The following is a 16,764-nucleotide window of genomic DNA, read 5'->3' as shown; positions in this document are numbered from 1 at the left end:
GGCTGCCCAACTGCAGGAGACGCCCTTTACCGGTAGAACGACGCATAAGACCTCCTGAATATATTTGAACACACACTACTCAGTCCGTGAGAAAAACGAGGCTTTGTAATCGGGAAGAGGCCGAAGGAAGGAAGCGAACCACAGTCACCTGCCCACAATACAAAAAGAAATAAAAATAGAACAACTGCTGTTCGCTTTTACATTCTAAGAAGCCACCTTAACGGAAATATTGTGAGCCCTCCACGGATCTTCTTTCATTTGTACATACCATGATCCTCTTCCTCTTGTACATACCATCATCATCGTCCCGCGGCGCCGGCTCCGGCGCGCGCTTGGGTTTTGTCCATCGGAATAAACGCCAGACACGGCATCCCTTGCCTTGCCGTCTCGACCTTGACGTCGCGACCTGGCCTTCTTCCACAATATTAGGATCGACACCAGCCAACCACGGACCGTGATGCAGCTTACACTTAAGACCGTTTGCACATCAGCAATATGCACAGAAAGATATCCTGCCGTGAAAATGAAGGGCGGAACAATACGCGAGCTGGTAGCGGGGAAGAAAAAAAAAAATGCGTGAAAAGCACAGCTGCAAAATTTGGAATTCTGGAGCACAGAGCGAAGAATTCCCCAGAACAGTCTCAAATCGACACTGGCCAGACGCTCTACTAGCGCCACCGTCGCTTCGTCGGCAGGCCATCTTTTGCAACAGCTTAGAAAAAAGCACACCGAACGACAGACGGCAACAATCTCGTTTTCGCAAAAAACAATGAAAACGAAAGAACCATAAACGTCTGTGGCGCCACAGTCGGCGCTGGCAACACGAGGCTGAAACCCGGCCTCACAGAAAAATGGATCCTAATGAAGAAGAGAACGAAGCGGGCGTCAGAGCCAGCTAAACCCTGCTACAGTCGTTTCGTTTTTCTTCGGGCCACAAAACAAACAACGAAATCGAAAGGCCGGTTCGTCTGCGGCACAAACGATGCGTCGCCGAATGTAATAGCCCCACAAATACAGCAGCTAAACGACGAGACCTCGTCTGCGTGCAATCGATTGAGGGGCCAATGCACGTATGCGAGAGCGCCAGATAATAAACTGCCATGAACATCCAGGGCTTCTCGGGCAACGTTCTTAGATATATGGTCTCGGGGGAACCCATCGGGGAGATGAGCGTTGGTATCAATATGTCAGAAAAAAAAAAAGAAAAAAAAGAAATGTCCGCTGGCGACGCCACCCGTTTGAATCCACGAAAAACCCTGAGCATGCCTCTGGCATGTGCTAGTTGGCAGGTGCCATGGCTGGACACTGATTGGTCGGCGGGATGTGTGACGCCACAAGACCACGTGATATGGGCGAGTTGGCTCCTGCTGACACGGGTAATTTCTTTGAGATGGGAATTTCATTCAGAAACGAGCATTAATGTCTCCGTCATCATGCGCGATAACATAACCATGTGCATACTGTAGGAAAATAATGTTCACGCGTACTTGCTGCACTAATATTTTTAATCTTTTCACTTTTTTTCATATCAGAGGCGCTCAAAGAGCTCCCGAATTTCGTAAACAGACAGCTGCGAGGCGCCACACAACAGAGCGGACAAGAGACGGAGAGATGGGAGGGTGAATGCGTGGGCATCGGGCGACCGCAAAACCGTCAGCTCCAATCAAGGCGCGCAGATCGGGAGCGGAGTGCCTTCCGCCCCGCGTTAAGTGGTCCTCTCGCATCTCGTCGATTAGCCGCGGGTCTCCCCCAAGGACGCGCACTCCGAGCTAAGCACAGACAGGCGCTCATTGTTGCTCATATATATTGCTGCACCGTGTATACGCACGCCGCTGAATTGATGAGCTGTGGGCGCACGTGTCGGCCGCCTGCGAAAGAGAGACGGGCAACGAATGCGAGGGAGACAACCCTTGGCGAGCGATATAAACAGGCCGAGTGGGCATGCGCATACGAGGGTCCCTTCTGTCGGATGAACATTCAATATGCGGAGGCTGCAGAAATTTCTTTCGGATCAATCCCAATCAGTGCTGTTCAATCGGCCTCCGCTCGAATGCGACGTACCAAAAGGGAAGCCGAGTTGTGTCGAGCGGTCGCGAGAGCGGCGGTGCCAAAGCGCCGAATCATGTTCTGCAGTGCACGATGACATCAGCAAAGATCTATCTTATCGCAATTGTGGCAAAAAATCTGCGCCAGAAAAGCTTTGCTGGAGGTGCGCTGCACGGTATAGACGCAGCAACGGCGACCTGCATATCCTTATTTATTTAAAAATACTGCTGTCCCACAGCAGCAGTAGATAGAGATTCAAGTACCAAATAAGAACCCAGACAGACCGGTTATATTGTTAGCCAACATGGCAATGACCGAAGTCAACCATTTAGATTTATTTATTTATTCAAATAACTGACAGGCTCCTTATGCATATGAGTCTTGTGTGAGTGGAACATACAAATGAAGTATCAGAATTTAAGAGCAAATACAACAAATAAAGGGAAACGTTACGCAATGGTTACCAGGAAGTATTGAGCACAAAACACTAAAAGCAAGGAAAGAGCTATACAAAGTTTAAAGTAAGGCTACATGGAACAGAACACAAATATGTGTTGAAGCTAACAAGAGGGATATTATATAAAGTTTATACAATGCCAAAAGTTTTTTTTTTTCTAAGAGCGCATAGATCAAAGGTTAAGCAGTTATGTCAGTTATATGTCTGAACGCTGCAGTATCACTAATATTAGTAACGTCGTCAGGACGGCTATTCCAGTGAATTATGGCACGTGGGTGGGCAGACAAGTAAAATGTTTTGGTACGACCGAAAATGCGCGTGAAGCTATTGTGATTGTGAAGGCGCCAATTTATGATTTAAACAGAGAATTGCGATAGTTGGACGTGACAGAATAGATAGCGATACTTGACCTCAGTCACACTGGAATGCCGGTTATAATCGCGAGCGATGAAGCGTGCAGCACGGTTCTGTACAGATTATCTGTACCAGATGGGCGAAGAAAATGTGGCCAGACAAATCTAGGATAAGCTCGTTTTCGAGTGGCAGAAGGCGTAGCGTGAAGATTACGTCTTAGCTATCCGAAAGTACGGGAAGCATTTGTTGAGATTTTATTTGTGTGTGTCGACAAGAAAAGATTAGCGGTGAAATGAATGCCAAGAAAGAAAATGAAGACTCCGCCGAGACTCATTGATTATTGAGCGAATAGGCGAACGTGGGATAGCTTGCGGCTGAATGTCATGAGTTTGCATTTGGCCGTGCTAACTGTCATTAGCCAATTGCCACATCAGTTTGTTATACGGTCCGGGTCTTTCTGACAGATCAAGATGACCAGTTGGATTAGAAATTTTACGGTATATAACACAGTGATCAGCAAACAAACGTATAGCAGAGGTGATTTCTGTGCAAAGGGCCCAAAACGCTGCCCTGGGCAACGCCATAAGATACTTCAGAAAAGGAAGATGAGCAATCATTTATGCAGATTAATTGTTTGTGCAATGACAAAAAGTTTCTAATCCATGACAGTGGTAAAGAGTCGATGTTAATTAAACGAAGAAAGCTTAGAAATTAAACAAAAAAGAGCTAAACGGTCAAATAAATCCTTAGAAAAGGCAATGAAAACACAATCTGTCTGTGGTTATCCTTCATGTTAGATAGTACTTCGTGAGTAAATTCTATAAGTTGAGTGCCGCAAGACAGTCATATCCCAAAACCATGTTGGCGAGGATAAAAGAAGTCGTTTTGTTCAAGATGCTGCGCAACGTTAGACGCAATGATATGTTCTAGAAGTTTGCATGCAATACTTGTTAGATATATGGGCCGGTAGTTACTGATATTGCTTCTGCCCCCGGATTTAAACACGGGGGTAATTTTGTAGTTTTCCAGTCGAATGGAAGTTCGCCTGCAGATAAAGACTGCTGAAAAAATGCGATAAAGGATTAGGCTCATCAAGTTATACAAACTTTAAGAATCTTGGCGTTAAATCTTTCATAAAAGATGTAGCGGACATTTTAAGATTTTTTTTTTTTTTTTATTAATGACATGACACCTTCAACTGTTAGTTGGATTGGGGTCACACATCTATAGTCAAAATCAGCGGTTGCTGGAATGTTAGAATGATCTTCGACGGTGAACACTGATGTGAAAAAGTTAATTTCAAACGCTTTTTTCGTCAGTAATGATATTTCCGGCGTCATCCTGTAGAACAACACGCGGGCTTGCGTGCTATGTGTAGAGATTGTACGCAGAACGTTTTCGGGTTATTATTTACAAGAGATCAAACGTCATGAGAAAAAAAAAAATGTATGCTTTGCGGACGGCATCGCAATATAGTTTTTCGCAAAGATGGAGAACTAGATTTTTGCATTGCTTTGAACAACCGTTTCTTTTTATTTTTTAGTGATCGGAGTGATCTATGATACCATGGCTTCGATATGTTCAAGCGAAATGAAATTTGAGGTAAGTGAGCATGCATTAGTTCCAGCAACTTTTCTTAACACAAGGTCGTTTTCGCTGACAGATCGAGAAGAAAGAGTGGGAATGAATGAGCAGGAGAATTCATGGAGATCAATGTTAACTGCATTGCAATCAGTTTTTTGTAGTTGAAAATAAGTTTGGACGTCACATGTTTATATGATGGGATGTTAAGAGTGAAGTTTAGAAGCTGATGGTCACTGAATCCCTCACTAGTGGTAATGGTGCTTAAGTTCCCGTGGCATATCGGCAGAAAGGTCGAGCTTCGAGGCAGTTGAAATTTGGAGCAGTGTAAAAAAAAAAAAATGAAAACTTTAATCAGTCTATGTGCGGCCTGAAAGGAACACTGTTCACCGAGTTGCACGCGCACTAGAAGCCACAAAAAAGAAGGTTGTCCGAATGCCTGATGAAATGTGAACGATTTTGTCCAATATAATTACGTGGTCAAATGTACGCGTGTTTCGAAGTCTGCAATGATAAAGTGCGTGCACAGAGACGAACCTGAATGCGTTGTTAATTGATTCTAACTGATCAACGTCATGCCTGTAATGAGAGAATCAAACAACTGAAGCGTATTCCAACGTAGAACTAGTGAGTTGTAAGCAGCAGAGCCTGGACATAGGGGCAAGCAAGGAGCGATAAAAACAAGACGACGAACACGTAAAGAGAAGAGAGAGAAAAATGAAGCTCGGAACGCTTAAGCCCGCGATGAAGGTCGGCAACAAAAGCCCGACAGAGCCGCCGGCGCCTGTTTGGTTTGAGATGGGCCAATAAGGAGAGAGGCAGTAGAAGTTAGAATGCCGGGCACACACAAGCGACGAAAATAAGTTTCCGCCATGCGAGTCTCTTCACGTGATCGAGCGAGACCCACAGATCGAATCACGCGCTATGGGAGAGACGGCGGCAATCAGCCAGCACAAAATTATGCACGTGCAAACTGCGGCCAATAATATGCTTCGGCGACGTTTTTCAATCCGCGATCAACGAACGGACGCACAACACTGGCCGAAACTGCTCTAGACTCAGAGGCTTGTAAGCGAATGCGGCCACTGGCTACTCGCATACTGTCATAGCGCATCAGCACCACTCCAGAGGCCGGTTTCACGCAACTTGGTCCTCGTAAAAGGCTGAAACGTAGAGGCTAACCAAGAGGGTTCTACTTAAGTTGAGGACAACGCAGGGGGCTATGGAAAGAAAAATGGTAGGGGTAACATTAAGAGATAGGAAGCGTGCAGAGTGGGTCAGAGAAATAACTCAAGTTACCGACATTCTAGTGAAAATTAAGAAGAAGAAATGGACATGGGCAGGACATGTAGTGCGAAGAGAGGGTAACCGATGGTCGCTTAGGGTAACAAACTGGATTCCAAGGGAAGGAAAGCGCAGCAGGGGGCGGCAGAAAGTTAGGTGGGCGGATGAGGTTAAGAAGTTCGCAGGGGTCAAGTGGATGCAGCTAGCACAAAACCGGGTTAATTAGAAGAAAGTGGGAGAGACATCCGCCCTGCAGTGGGTATAGTCAGGCTGATGATGATGATGATGATGATGATGATGATGATGATGATGATGATGATGATGATGATGATGATGATGATGATGATGAGAAGCGTAGCACGCAGTAAAACCAGCGCTGGGGCATCGAGCCAGGAGGGAGAGTAATTCACATGCCTGTTTTCGTGCACTGAGAACATGCAGGGGGCTTCCGCTGAAAGGTTCCGCATCTGGCTTGCGCAAGGCATGGTTATGCTGCGTGGAATTCCTTTGCGCAAAGAAAGCGCGCCTGCCGCCGCCGGATGTGCGTGCAAAACGAGACGGCCACGAAACGTCCATTGGCAACATACGCCTCGATAACAAACTCCTTTCTCCGAGTTTAAAGAGAGGAAAAACAGCGACAAATATTTACCACGCTTGCCGGCAGCGGGACGGTATGTGATTACATTGCAGCGAACCAAAGAGGCACTCACTCTTGCAGAAAAGCTGCTCATTCGTGGCGAGTGCAACGTCGTCAGCGGCATAACGCATGACGTAACCGGTAGGGTGGCGTTCCGTGACATCACCTCCACGTTACCGGCCACCTGAAGCGCGTACCACACAGGTACTAGCAGTCCTGATTGCATCGCAAATACCAAAAAGTAAAAATCCGAGAAGAGCAATGTTCGTGAAAGGCATTAATGAGAAAGCACAATGGTCGTAGAGGCATTTTTGAGAATTCATTTTGAGAAAAACAGAATACGCCGAGGCTGGGAAGATTAATGCACGACCCATGACGCCCTGAGGCGAGTCAACCGAGAAACGCAGGAGGGAGAGAGGACTGCGCCCTCCGCGGGCATGATACGTGGCCGATGGATATCTGCATAAGGACGAGCCAGCCAAGGTCCGGATCGCCTGGAAAGTCTGTGTTGTCAATGGCTGACGGTCACATTTGAAATCACGGCCAGTTATCCGGACGGGTTGTGGAGGGACAAGTGCATGTTGAAGTACGCATAAACAATGTGCAACATTATTTCCGTAAACTGGCAGTATTCCACACGAGTGTAAACACCTTATAAGTTCAGTTTTGTGTCGTCCAAGATACTCGTATGCCTTCGGCCCATTGCATGGGACAAGCGTCAGGGCCATGCAAGAGGGGCTCTCCGAGTTGACGAAATAGTGTCAAGATTCTCGGGCACTGGCAATATCTGGCCAACCGCACAGGTCTTAGCGCGGTGCTGATTTTTACGTAAGTTTACGTAATGTTTTCAAGCTCACGCAAATATTCCGGCTTTGCTACCAAACATTCTGCGAAGCTTAATAACACGGCCAGGCGCCTCTTGCATGCAGTGGCATGACCCTGTTTTCTGCGAGGCTGCTGGTTGTCTGATCGAACCACATGGGAGTGAAATTCGGTAGCTGGAAATGCGTAGGTAACAGAAGCACAAGTTAAAGGATTAGTGTGAGAGAGCAAAGTGCATGTACGCGAACCAAGATTCGCAGATATCGCAGCTGTTAACGCCGTCGCGCGTCCTATACCATAGCTTAAAAGTGCCCCCTCATTTTTTTGTGGTGCTTGTTGTTCTACTGGATACCATTCTTACGGAAAGCTCCGGAATATTTCGGGTATGCTCGCCCCCATCTCCGGCGTCAGAATACGAGAATACGTAGCGCGCCTCGAACGATCCGTTGAGCCAGCGCAGGCGAATCGAGCGTAAATTTCTAGAAAAAAAAAAAAATGAGCAAAACGTTGTGCATACGTAGTGAGCTCCGAGCTGTCTGCCGAGTAAAAGCAAACAGCTTGTGAAGAAGGTTCCCCGTAATTTCAATATCCCGTATCTTGAACTCTGCGAAGATGAATTTCGCCGTCAAAAACACCTAAATTAAGTCGGCATAAGCCAATCTTGCGTCTGCCTGCCTGTCTGCCGTCCATTAGATTTGCTTGGTCACTGGTGGCTTGCGATAGCGTGATATAATCGACCGAGTGATATTGGCTTTGCCTCACGATCTCCCATCCTTTACGTTGCTTCTTCCCAACAATCAAAACATTAAGAAGGAAAGGAGTGCCAGACCATGCTGAAGCACTACCGGAGTTTTGTCATTACTTGACCCGGCATTGCACAGCTGCTCAAGTCAGTGAGAACCAAGTGTGGGTATAGCTTAAATAAAATGAGAAAATTACAAGATATGCACATGGCAAAAAGAAAAAAAAAAAGCGCGTATCTAGGTAGCCACGTGAAAATTAATATGAAAAACAAAGTTGGGAAATCATTCTGTCCGCCGTTTATACAACAGCACAACCACTGAAATGACTGGTTGTTTTGCAACGACGGAACTGCTACCGAGACATGCGGACTTCCTATGTGTCTCGGAAGCGACACTGCTTTCACAAATTTGCGGGAGAAAATGCTGTGAGTGATACTTTTAGGACTCGTTCTTTTGCGAGCATAATAAAAAGTTACTGACATTTTTGTGGTCTGCATTGTACGTGGCCAGCCGGACACATACGAGGGTCAGATGCGAACGTACAGTTCTCGCAAAGATACGATTTTGAGGCTCGTTTTCGCGACAGCTTGTTTCCGACTCCTGGGCGTTATTTCTATACGATATTGATGTATTTTTCGCCGAAATCAAACATCGTTATTGAAAGTAGAGCGCACAAAATATATACACGTGGGAACGAAACTGGGTAATCGAACAGGCAACGAAGCTGCAAATCCTGTCACCAAGTGCATCGGCTACGGCGGTGCTCTATTTAGAAAGCAGAACCACCTAGCTGCTTCAACCAGCGTTCGCCGGCCCGAGCAAAGGCCACTTCCTAACGAATTGCACTTGGTAGGAGGCGCCGCTTCGTTCAAAGCTATCACAACAAGGACGCAAATCTTCCCTCCAAAGCTCCTAGCCCTCGCACTAAAATTTAAAACGTCTTACTTGGCATCAGGCCTATTCAGCAAGTATACGAAACAAGAGCATTGACAGAAGATACTGCAACGTTCAAATTGAGACTGCAAGGCACTACGCCAACTCAGGTCACATTCGGAAAGCAATATTCTTCTGAAGTGGTCATTTTCTTGCTACCGCAACTGCAGCAGCGTGCGAAGTGCCACAAAAGCTCCAGTAACTGGACTCCTGAACTGCCTATGCCACAGCTACAGTTCCGACAAGACCCGAAAGTTGTGCCCCAGCGCCCAACCCTGATGGATGCCTTGAATGGAAAATCAGTACAGGAAGGAGCAAGGGACCGCCCACAGCCCGTCGGCGCCATCCAATATCGAACAGTGCGCTTCGCCAGAGACCGCAGACAGGACAGCGAGAGCTATTCACGGCGACGGGTGACGGACACAAGCGGTGACGCGGACGCTTGCTGTCGTCTGCCACTCCGCACCCGAAAACGTTATAGGGGCCCCAGCATTACAAAGAAAGGGCGCACTGCGCTCCGACCTGCGCCGCGTCCTGGTGCAGCCGACGCTGATGAAAACTGCATGAAGGGAAGCAAAAGAGATCCGTGTTCGCGGTGACAATACACCCTGCAAAGCCCACCCGCTTTCGCACTAATCGAAACAGCTCCGCCCGAACATTCGCTATTGACGGAGGCAGCCTTGTACGGAGGCTCATAACCGAGGAGCTGTCGCCTTTTTATCGCCGCGCCGAAACTCGTGAGCTGCAGAAGAAGAGGCGAACAACAAGCGTTTTGAAATTCTGAGGGCCGACGAAGGGCGAAGATGGAATGAGAGACGAAACGGGGCGAGATGCGAAATCAGCGGCGCGCACATTTCCCACCACGATCGGCCCATCAGTTTCAATTGAGGAGGGGGCTCGCGCCCTTGACACTCCGGGGTCGGCAGCGAGCTCCTGCGGCCACATTGGTATGCCACCGAAGACGCCAAGCGCATGGCAACGACGATGAAGAAATTAAAAAAAAAGTAAAATTTTATATAAATGTGAGGCGTAAAGAATCCATTCGGCGCAATCGTCCGTTGGAACACTTCCAAGGCGCGTGGCTGCACGCGCTTTCCATGAAACGATAAATTCCATCCGATGCGGATTCGGCAGCTGAGCACTTTTTGCCTCGCTGCAACCATTCTCGTACAGCGTTACTATTTAATATCTAGATGAGACGCATGGGAACCTAGGAAGCAAAATACCACAGGTGGGCTGCAAGGTGTTATCAAGACGATAGTGTCGTCCGCTATTTCCTTTGGCACTATCAACTAAAAACATTCCATAGGCGCACTTAAGTCTGCTTTGGTGTAGTAATGCGAAAGTATTGCGAGCTCTGTCACGCCGCCTGATGGATTAGCCCGACAATACGCTAGCGGACCTCGGCCGCATTCGGCCAGATGACGTACGTGTATGGCATATTGTCTGGGATAAATGAAAGCGCAGCGCAAATGGAACTTCATGAAGAGAACGACGTGCATAGCACAGCGCGATGGTGTGCTGCAGTTTTGCAGGATGTGTGATGGGCTGCGGCGATAATTTGCGGAAGAGCCGTATGATGGACCGTCATGCACAATCTCCACGATCATCGAAGTCTTCGTTCCGAGAGCAGTGTGCTTTGGTGCGGGGAGTATATGCTGCCCTCAAAGAGCCGCCTAGCTGGTGCTATTTCATCTCGATGCTTGTGTGTGCCTCCCGGAATTTTGCATTTGTTACGGTGGGGAATTTCTAGGTTATAGAGGGTTTGCATTATGCAGCCCGGTGATTTGAGGCATGAACTGTTAGAGTTTCTCTTCCTTGGATGTTTTCCCAAGCAATAAAAAAACAAAAACGGCGATAGTCTAGTGCTCTCGCATCTGGGTCAAGGAAGCTGGTCTGTTCGGATGGTGGTTCGATTCCTGGCTACAATTTTTTTTCTTTCAGTTCGTGCGGAAGATGACAGGCTCTATCCACGCAACTCAAGAACGAAGACATGCTTTCGCATCAGTTCACTTCCTTCCACTGAACAGAAAAGATTGACAAGTGCATCAGGCAAAAACCATCGCTGATCTTGCACGACAGCATGTACGACACATTTTCCATTTCGATGTTGACATTCTTGATGCGTAGCCTGAGATGAGGGAACGTACCATTTTGGACATCCTAAGAGTGCCAGGGATGAATTCACTAGAACAATCACTTCGGAGATCAGGCAGCTCAGATTTTGTACAATGGGACCATTCGCGAACCAACGTCGTTCGACGTACAAGGCACGCCTGAATCGTGCACGCCCCTCATTTATTTTTGCGGTGACTGTATGCGGCCGGTCACTTAACTGAGTTAGGAGTCAATATGCGTGCGCCAAATTGCAAGCTTGATTTGTACACTCAAGGCGTATGACACACATCAGATGCACAGATCCTCAGGGTCTCCTTCCAGCAAGACGCTCGTCTTTACACACACAACGAAATAAGAAGACAGGCCACTTTGCGTTTACCGCCGCTCCTCAATTAACAACTAGCTGCGCTCAACGCACGGCTGTAATCTATATAGTTCACTATGGCAAAGAACCAAGGATAATATGGGCATAGTGGCTTCGCCTTGATTTGGAACCCAAAACGGGTCTGAAACCAGACCATATATAGGCTCTGGACTGTCCGAAGCTACAGCACACGCGGAGGCAACAAAGGCGGCCAAACGCGTCAGAGGGGGTAGCGTCACCCTAAACACGCATCCGGCTTCGCCGACTCGAACTCCAAAGGTGTGCTAGCACCATCTATGGCCAGTCCTAGAAGGTGCTACGGCAGCTCTCCATGGCAATTCACGCCGCGGCAACCTTTGACGGTGAAGAAGATAAAGTGCGCGTGCGAACGCTCTTCACTATCAGACGGAAAGTTATTGCTGTAGGAAGAAACACCGCTGTGAGGAAGCTTATACAGCAATAACTATTGCACCAAAAGGCCGCTCACAGAAAATGAAAATGCAGAACGGTACGCCAAAAAGGGCAATGACCAGAAAGAATAAGCAACGAAGCTAGCTGTGCACAGAGCCATCAACAGCCAAAGTGCGCAACCTTCCAGTGCTCCCAGAGTGTGATGCCATGGGAAAAGGTGACATAATTAAAAGAAAAAACAACTGAAATTGCGAAATGTATAGTCAGCCCAATCCAGTTATAAACCATAAAGAGAAAAACGAACACAGTAGAAAAAAATTGCAGGAAGAGAAGGTCCGTCCCAACGCCGCAGCCGTTTTCTTCTCTTTTTTTTTTCCCCCTTTTAATTGCCCTCAAAAAAAGAAATCATGAAATGGCGAGGTCTCAGACGTACTGTAATCTGTTTTTGGGCTGCCTCGTTCCTCGTCCGGCCGATCGCCCCAACGTTGTCCTCCCTTATGCAGTGACCAATTTGCGTAAATACGCTCCGAAAGGTCGGGGGAACACAGGTCTTGGAGCAAATGTCAAGGTCTTGCAAGACGCACAGCGCAGCGCCGGAATTAACCTGGCTCCCATGTTATGCTCCAGTCTAACAGGAGTAAAGCTACTCATATTTTCGCATAAACGATATACGTAGCAAAAAAAAAAAAAAAAAATCAGGAGAGGTAAGCCTTAGTTTTGCCGAACACGTATTAGAGGGGGTCAAGCGAACTGTAAGGTCCCAGCAAAATTTATTTTTCTGTCTCACCTTCTCTTTTTTCTCTCTCTCTCTCTATCTCTCTCTCTCTCTTTAAATACAGCATACAGAGACTGTAGCTGACTGGCAAACATTGGTACAGTTTTTCCCTTTGCTTGTTTGGCAGATATTAAGCGAAAGCTTCAGCCGGAATGCGAATGAATGACTATAAAAGAAGAGAATAATTGCCTGAAATAGGGCGATTTATTGGATATCGCCTAAGCTTTGATAAAGCAAGTGAATAAAAGTTGTGAAATAGTTCACCATATTCGTCATGGGCGATAACAGGTGTCATAAATTAGATGCGCGACCAAGTAATCTCGCTAGAAGGAAGGACGAGATGGCGCAAGTCAACTTCGCTAATAGAATGGAAATCCTGACGTTAGTCCAGGTCCCCAGGAAGGCAGGTGCCAGAGAAGCATTGCTGCCCAGGTAAGGTGATCTGTAGAGACCTGCATTGTGCTTGCCATCTTAGAAGAAGAAAGAATTGGCGACGCGAAGGAGAATCCTCACTGAGGAGGAAGATCGGCTGATCACAGCCGCCGCCTTCCCCAGACCCTATTTACCGCTGCCAAGACATGGGAAGAACTGCGCCTCCAGGCAGTCTCTTTATGGACGATTAGGAAAAGGCTTCAATCAGCCGGACTTTATATTCATGTAGTTTGTCGGAGGCCACTTCTCACTGCAGATCACGAAGTACACCATCTCGATTTTGCTACAAGTCACCTCGCCTGGACTACAGAAGGCCGGAAGGAAGTCGTGTTATCTGATGAATAGACTTTATCCACGAAGTAGAACCACGGGCAACGCATCTGAAGGCCGGTTGGTGCTCGCTAAGTGCACAACAAAATTTGTAAATTTTATTTCAGCATCTTTTTTTATCCGAAGTAACTCGAGGACACGAAATTTATCTGGCCAGTGACTATGACCAGTGCTCGTTTTCAAGTGAAATGCATTAGAGGGTCCAGTTATTTTTTATACTGTTTCATCGCTAACAGTTCATCTCGGTGCATTTGCGTAGCAGTCCTATCTTCAATACTAGATTTATGAATGAGTATGTTGAAGATCCCCTTCATGGATCACTGCCTTGTCGTGGCGGAGGGGCTTGCGAAACTCGGTGAAGTCGTGAGCTCTGCTGTGTAGGGCCACCCAAGATAGACAGGCCACGGCAGAGAGTTCTGACAAAATGTGATTCACTGGAGAAGGTAATGACAACTCACTCCAGTATTTCCTGCCAAGAAAACCCTATGGCCAGTCACAATACCATTAATGATATGGCGCCGGAAGATGAGCCCCCCAGGTTGGAAGGCGTCCCACATGTTACTGGGGATGAACAAAGGGCGACTCCTAGTAGCTCCAGGACGAATGAAGCGGCTGGGCTAAAGCCAAAAGGACGCTCAGTTGTGGATGTGTCGGGAAGCGACCGGAAAGTCCGATGTTGCAAGGAGATATATCACATAGCAACATGGAATGTAAGATCTATGACGCAAGGTAAACTGGATGTCGTCAAGCGAGAAATGGACAGATTGAAGATTGATATCTTGGGTATCAGCGAGCTCAAGTGGACCGGAATGGGAGAATTTAATTCTGGCGACCCTTATGTCTTTTATTGTGGGCACGAATCCAGGAGAAGGAATGGAATCGCTCTCAAAGTAAACAAAAGAATGGGCAAAGCAGTGCTAGGGTACAACCCCAAAAACGACCGAATGATTTCACTTCGGATCCAAGGTCACCCTTTCAACATAACAGTTATCCAAGTCTATGCACCAACCACTACTGCTGAAGAAGCTGACGTTGAGAGATTTTATGCTGACCTGCAATGCCTTTTAGACCGCACTCCATCATCAGACGTCCTTTTTTCTCATAGGAGACTGGAATGCTAAGGTGGGGAGTGAAGAAATATCCGGAATTACAGGCAAGTTCGGTCTTGGTGAGCCAAATGAAGCTGGGCAGAGGCTAGTAGAGTTTTGTCAAGAAAACAACCTGACCATAGCGAATACCTATTTTCAACAGCACAAGAGGCGCTTGTACACGTGGACTTCACCGGACGGTCTGTACAGGAATCAGATTGATTATATTCTTTGCCGGCAGAGATGGAGAAGCGCTATACAAGCAGTAAAAACATGGCCTGGGGCCGATTGTGGCACCGATCATCAGCATCTTGTTGCCAAATTTAAGCTTCGATTGAGGAAAACGCAGAAAACTAGAAGGCCTTTCAGGTATGATCTGGATCGAATTCCATCAGAATATGCTGTGGAAGTGAGGAATCGATTTCAGGAGTTAGATCTAGAAGACAGAGAGCCTGAAAAGATGTGGACTGATGTTCGTGATATAATACAAGAAGTTGCTACTAAGATAGTTCCAAAGCAAAAGAAATGCAAGAAAGCAAATTGGTTATCTGAAGAGGTTTTGCAAATAGCTGAGGAAAGAAGGATGGCAAAAGTTATGGGGGAAAGAGAAAGATACAAGGTTCTCAATGCGGATTTTCAGAAAATAGCAAGGAGAGATAAGAATGCCTTCCTGAACATACAGTGTCAAGCAGTTGACGACAACAGCCAATTAAGGAACACAAGAGCTCTGTATAAGACAAAGATATCAAAGGAAGCTTCTGTGCTAAGCTGGGCGTGATAAAGGACAAACGAGGCAAGGACCTCACTGAAGCCTCAGAGATAAATAAGAGGTGGCAGGAATACACAGAAGAACTGTACAAGAAGGACCCGGATGTGCAAACCCAACATAAGACGGTTGTGATTACTAATCTCGAGCCGGGTATCCTGAAGAGTGAAGTTGAATGGGCCTTAGCCAGCCTTGCTAAGAACAAAGCTAGCGGAATTGATGGCATTCCAGCTGAGTTGCTTCAAAACCTCAACCATGACGACGCTGTTAATGTTCTGTATACATTATGTCAGCAAATTTGGACAACCCAGCAGTGGCCACAGGATTGGAGGAGGTCAGTTTACATCCACATTCAAAAGAAAGGCAGTGCCAAAGATTGTTCCAACTACCGCACGATCGCGCTTATTTCGCATGCTAGCAAGGTGATGTTGAAAATCCTCCAAGGTAGGCTGCAGCAGTATGTGGATCGGGAGCTTCCGGACGTGCAAGCTGGGTTTCGCAAGGGCAGAGGAACTAGAGACCAAGTTGCCAACCTTCGCTGGATCATGGAAAAAGCAAGAGAGTTCCAGAAACCCATCTACTTCTGCTTTATTGATTATGCGAAAGCCTTTGACTGCGTAGATCACAGCAGATTGTGGCAAGCTCTCCAAGAGATGGGAGTTCCAATTCACCTCATCTGTCTCCTCGGGAACCTGTATGAAGGGCAAGAGGCCACAGTTAGAACTGGGCATGGTCTTACTGATTGGTTTCCGATTGAGAAAGGAGTGAGACAAGGCTGCATACTGTCGCCCTGCCTATTTAACCTTTATGCTGAGTGCATCATGAGGAAGGCCGGTCTGGACGAGTCTTCAGCTGGAGTGAAGATTGCTGGGAAACGTATCAACTACCTTAGATACGCGGATGATACCACTTTAATGGCAGAAAGTGAAGTGGAATTCAAGAGACTTCTGATGCGCGTACAAGAAGAGAGCGAGAAGTTTGGGCTTAAACTGAACATTAAAAAGACAAATATCATGGCGTCTTGCCCTATCAAGTCCTGGAGCATCAAGGGACAAGAAGTTGAAGCTGTGACAGATTTTCTCTTCTTGGGCTCCAAGATTACCCCGGAAGGAGACTGCAGCCATGAAATTAGGAGACGCCTGCTTCTGGGAAAGAGAGCAATGGTTAGCCTTGACCGCCTAGTAAAGAGCAGAGGCATTACACTGCCAACCAAGATCCATATAACTCGTGCTATGGTCTTTCCAGTTGTGATGTATGGATGCGAGAGTTGGACTGTGAAGAAGGCTGACCGCCGAAGAATTGACGCGTTTGAATTGTGGTGCTGGCGGAGACTCTTGAGAGTTCCTTGGACAGCCAGAAGATCAAATCAGTCGATATTGTCGACCATAAACCCTGACTGCTCATTGGAGGGTCAAATTCTAAAGTTAAAGCTCAGCTACTTTGGTCATCTGATGAGAAGAGAGGAGTCGCTGGAGAAAGATTTGATGTAGGGAAAGGTTGAGGGTCACCGGAGAAGGGGTAGGCAGCGAACGCGATGGTTAGATGACATTCTCGAGGCGCTGCAGATGAAGTTATGTGATGTTAGGAAAATAGTGAGAGACCGGAAAGCGTGGCGTGATATGG

General features: G+C 47.0%; 1 protein-coding gene and 1 long non-coding RNA gene across 5 annotated transcripts in view; one reads left to right on the top strand and one right to left on the bottom strand.

Moving 5' to 3' along the window:
• Ae2 (anion exchange protein Ae2) overlaps positions 1–16,764 on the bottom strand; it is a 228,046-nt gene that overhangs the window by 152,288 nt on the left and 58,994 nt on the right. The window lies entirely within an intron of this gene.
• LOC146206635 (uncharacterized) overlaps positions 1–16,764 on the top strand; it is a 28,064-nt gene that overhangs the window by 9,933 nt on the left and 1,367 nt on the right. The window contains exon 2 of the long non-coding RNA XR_014704478.1: positions 4,401–4,459. This is a non-coding gene — a long non-coding RNA (uncharacterized LOC146206635). The remainder of the gene's footprint in view (positions 1–4,400; positions 4,460–16,764) is intronic.

The sequence above is a fragment of the Amblyomma maculatum genome, chromosome 1 (assembly GCF_055883805.1).
Source record: "Amblyomma maculatum isolate TAMU_Amacu chromosome 1, ASM5588380v1, whole genome shotgun sequence".
Taxonomy (NCBI): domain Eukaryota; kingdom Metazoa; phylum Arthropoda; class Arachnida; order Ixodida; family Ixodidae; genus Amblyomma; species Amblyomma maculatum.
The sequence above is the reverse complement of the archived record's forward strand: the minus strand, read 5'-3'. Positions and strand labels throughout refer to the sequence as shown.